At 36.7% G+C, this 4,934-nt stretch overlaps 1 long non-coding RNA gene across 1 annotated transcript; it reads left to right on the top strand.

Moving 5' to 3' along the window:
• The first annotated feature begins 1,104 nt into the window (after positions 1-1,104).
• Positions 1,105-2,966, top strand: LOC148878520 (uncharacterized). Its single transcript, XR_016105400.1, has 4 exons — positions 1,105-1,515; positions 1,610-1,684; positions 1,776-1,917; positions 2,000-2,966. It is a non-coding gene; the product is annotated as an uncharacterized LOC148878520 (long non-coding RNA).
• The last annotated feature ends 1,968 nt before the right edge of the window (positions 2,967-4,934 follow it).

Genomic DNA, 4,934 nt, shown 5'->3' with positions numbered 1-4,934 from the left:
TTAGGTTATTTGTTCATGATACTAGTTTGATGGCCCATATTTTGAGATTGCATCTGATTCATGGTTTTTAAAATTGCATTGGACGATCAGATCAATTGGTTAGGTGATCAGTTCTGTTTTACCTTAGAATCGTTATTTTGCCAAAAATCGTTGATGTGATCAGCAAACCATTGACTCAGGCAATCGAACCATTCGAACCGTCCAACGGTTTGACTGTTTTTTTTTTTATTTGTCAGAATGGGCCATCCATTCAGTTCAAACGGTCGGACCGTTCAACCTGAGATATCTGGCTCGATTTTAAAAACCTTGATCTGCACCCCACATAGTGTGCCCCATGGGTGCCACATAGCACATCCAATCATGCATTAGGAACATCTCCCAATGACAAATACATGAGATGTTGAGATATTTCTGATACATACTCAGATGTACGAACATCTCTTATTGACAAGTACATGAGATGTTCCTAATGCACACTCACATGTTACATGTGGGACGCCTTGTGTGGAGTGCAGATGTGAATTCTTATATTTTAGGTTTTATTTCGTGCATCACTTTATTTGATATTTATTATTATTTATTGAATTCCCTGATATTTTTCTATTTTGCATCAGTCGCCATGTTATAAAGTTATAATACATTGAAAAATCTGAATTTTGTGACTTTATCATGCTCATGCCAAGCAGGTGATGTTTAGTACCATTGCCAATTCTTCAGATGAGATTTGTCACAAATCACCTATTTTGGAGATTATTGTTTTATATCGAAAATCAGGAAAAAAATGTTTGGTTTGGTATCATTTATATCATGTTAGCCATTTATGAGAAATTGACAAAGAATTTGTTTGATAGTTATTATTAGCAGTTATTTTTTATTTTATATGAAGATCCACGTCAAATGCCACATTATAAAAAAAAAACGGGTAAATTATAAAGACCCCCTGTATTATGATGTTTGTGACAAAGACCCGTTTATTTTATTTTGCGATAAAGACCTCCCTGTACTATGACCATGAGACAAAAACCTCTTTGTTAGCTTGGCGCGTTGCAATATTTTTTAATTCCCATATTATCTTTATAGACAATTGAAAGAAAAACACTGCTTATCTTTCCCAACCTCACGACAGCCCCTTTCTCCAATTGTGAATAAACAGCCACCCCCTGTTCCAGATCAATCTGTAATTTCCCCAGTCCCTTAAAAGCCCCAAAAGGTTGTGAATGAAGAGAAGAGGATTGTATAGGTCAATGAAACACCGAAACCCATCTCCCCAGTTCTGAATAAAAAGCCATCACCTGTTGCAGACCACTACCTAATTGATCATAAATTTGCAAAACTGAAAAGAGCCATGGATGAAGAAAGCAAGCTTCAACAGGGCCATGATATGTGTCGCTACTCATAAATTCAGTCGATTTAGTCATGTGGAGAGACGTATCGAGATCAGCATTTGTGTTTGGAATCGGGATATTTTTCTTGCTTTCATTCTCCTTCAGTAAAGAGTAAAGACCTTAATTTCAGGTAATGGGTGCCAGTCTAATAAAATGAGAAGTGACATTTCTCCTCCATTAATCCCCATCGTAACTGAATTTCTTGTTTTTTTCACTTTCAACAGCTTAATTTCTACAACGTCTTATATGGGTCTCATCTATCTTGCTTTAATTTTTGTCTACAAATCAATTCTCTGCAGGTAAATCTCCCAAACCCACTAAATTTACTTAAATAAAGAAGTTAGATATGTTTCTTAATTCTCACTTATTTCCTTTTTCAAAAATTACAAGGGAGCTAGATGATTCAAACCAGACACATGTAGTGGGGGAAGAAGAGGCAATTTGGTTAATAAAACTAATTCTTCCTTGCTTAAACGAGTTTCTATTAAAGCTTAGAAGCTTGTTCTCTGGAGATCCTTCTACCACCATGAAGGTAACTCTCTCTCTCTCTCTCTCTCTCTCTCTCTCTCTCTCTCCATTAAATTACTAAGAAACAGGATTTGTGAGAATGGCAGTTGGCAATTTTGCTGCTTGTTTTATCCCGGTGTTGAAGCTCCATATAGCCGGAAGAGCAATCGGATCACTGGACACATGTCAAGAGCAACCAGTGATTCTCTTCCGGAGACTCGACAACGAAGCGAACACCAATGCCAAGAGGAAAACCTTCTTAGGTTAGAGTAGAAAGGGTACCTACAAAGGTTAGCTCCATTATTGTCCGAGAAACTTCAGCTGGAGATGGCTTTTTCTGCAAATCCTTCTGGATGGGCTCTGAAACTACAGAAAGCAAGCATTTCAGAGGCTGATACGAGGATTTGAGAAATGGATTTTTCTCTGTAAGACTCAAAGTGGACCCCTCCTAATGGGTTCGACTGAAGAGAAAGTAGAAAAGAAAGAGATATTTCTGCAGAAGGGAGAAGTAGGGAAGATGGAGGGAAGAGAATTTAGTGTGAAAGGTTGCGTGTGAAGCACCATCTGGCGACACTGAAACGAAATGAGTTTCACTAGACTTTTTTTAATTGCTTACAAATATTTGAAGAACTGAATGTGATTAGATCAGACTAGGAAGGAGAGCGGAGAAGAACAGAGCTTAGCCTTCTGACAGAAAATAAATTTAGAATCAGATAATAATTAGAAGCTGGATCTCGAATATGTTATTCATCACGAAGCAATTCGCACTGGTGGTTCTCAAGGAGATGATGAAGCAGAGCTTCTTCCAGGATGTGTCGAAGAGAGGAAAATGAAAGCGGCCCAAAGAATTGCAGAGGATTGTCTTGTACGACAACCTGGTGGAATCCCATTTGCAGAGGTAGAGAACAGTAGCGGCGGTAATCCCCGATCCCCTTTTTCTCCCCTATCGCCGTTGTTGTTCGCGTATCGCGGGGAAGATGAACAGTGTTTTTCTTATTACAAATATGCGGATTTAAAAATATTGTAACGCGGATATCAACGGAAAATCAACGAAAAGGGGTTTTTGTCGCAAAATAAAGTATAAGGGGTCTTTACAATTTACGCTAAAAAAACAGAATTGGCTTGAAAAGGGAAATCATAAAAAATAGTAATTACTCTTATTGGCCCAATTTTAATAGTCGTTTTCTTAGGTGATGTGATGATTTCTGAGAAATTGCATTGCTAATGTGGTTGAGTGGTTCTAACAGCATCGATTTTTAGGAAATCGGTAATGGTACTGAACATCACCAAAGAACGGTCATGGTTTGGAAACCTTCAAACTGTAATCTATTTCAATCCTCCGGTCCACATCAGCACTATTTCTGGCGTTGGTATGTTGTTTTCATTAATGACATCAACCTTTGAGAGTTTCAATATTTTAATAGTATTATAAGAGTATGCTGGCAAATTTCCCCCTAAAATCGGGGCCTCACCTCACCTTGATTCAGGGCTGGTTTTCCAAAACTTAAATAGGTGGGGATGGGGTTTGTATATAATTCAGTGAACCTGTTATGTAAAGTTGGATTAGTTTTGCATCGATAAATTTACCTTTTTATCAAATAGACTTTTAACTATAATGGATGCCTGGTTTTTAGCAAATGCCTATTTGAATGCAATTTTAATTTTTTTTTATTGATGTACTTTTATTTTTATTTTATTTTATTTTTGAAAATGATTGATGTACTTTTACATCTTATTATCAATGTAAATATGCATTGGAAAATGTGTTTTTTTTTGTCATTTATCAATACATAAATGTAGTGTTGCTAAACACACATGAATCAAAGTGCAAATTTACCTTGAACCAGACCTTACATTCCATTTGCATTGTTTCCAAATACAACCTTAGGATCCCATAATCACATTCTAAAATACTCCCAAATACCCATAATCCTACCTCTAAAATACCCTTGAAATTTAATGTATTTTTAGCTAACTTCTTTGGAGAGGAAATTTCGAAGATTGTTTGTCCCCAACAGGGGAAGGGGGACCCACCCTAAACACACCCCACCACCAGGGATGGGGTAAGGAATTTTGGCTAGAGGGAGGGGGTGACCTACCCCATTTCCACATATATATATATATATATATATATATATATATATATATTTGGTATTTGGATTTAATTTTTATGATATGCACAAAACCCAAGTATTCACTTTATATGACAATTGGCTCCCAAACTTTCATTTATGACGTGGATCCATTAACTTTTAGATTCCTTCATTTTACCCCTACCATTAGCATTTATTGAGTTAACCCCTAATTTGGATTAATCTATACTACTTTAAAAAGCATGAATGGCCTCAAGAATATTTTCAAAATTTTCTAAGGATAAAATTTACTTCTCTATATTTAAATTTATTGATAAAAATGAGGGCAAATAAGGTAATTGGTTATTGATATTAAATAAGTTGAAAAGAGTTAATTTAAAAATATTCAATGCATTCATTTAAACTATTAACTTTCATTCATGTTCATTGAATCATATATTTAAGTCATTTTTGCTTCTTCTCATCATTAAGTACTATTAATTAATTAATAAATTAATAATTCCAATAATATAAAAACTTATACTTTTAAAATCTATCTAGCAAAAGTATTATTTTTATCTAGGTGGTGGTAAGTGATGTAGCGCGATCCGGTCACTCCTAGCTGGCACTCACGTGGCTCCTGAGAGGTACGTGAGACGAAAAGAAAGAAGAAGAACTCCCGGGGGGTTTGCTCGGCGGGAACACTCCGATGATTAAGTCAGTATTCTATGCGAGAAGCAAAGGGAAAACGAAGGCTAAGAGTGCAGATTGCGCAGGTGGTTCGAAGATACCTTGTTCCTTGAAAATCAACTTCTTATAACAGAATTCCGTTGTTTTAGGCCCTCTGGCTTCTGACAGGGCAAGTACAACCGCCACTTTCAGTCTGCCACAGTCGTTACAGGCAAGGCAGAGGTGGCACGCGCGGGGCTGTCGTTGCAGGGTATGTGCCTGTCAGGTGTAAGGCACCTTC

This window comes from Nelumbo lutea, chromosome 1 (assembly GCF_056320005.1).
Source record: "Nelumbo lutea isolate HS-2025 chromosome 1, American lotus-T2T, whole genome shotgun sequence".
Lineage (NCBI taxonomy): Eukaryota > Viridiplantae > Streptophyta > Magnoliopsida > Proteales > Nelumbonaceae > Nelumbo > Nelumbo lutea.
This window is presented reverse-complemented; position numbering and strand designations above follow the sequence as displayed.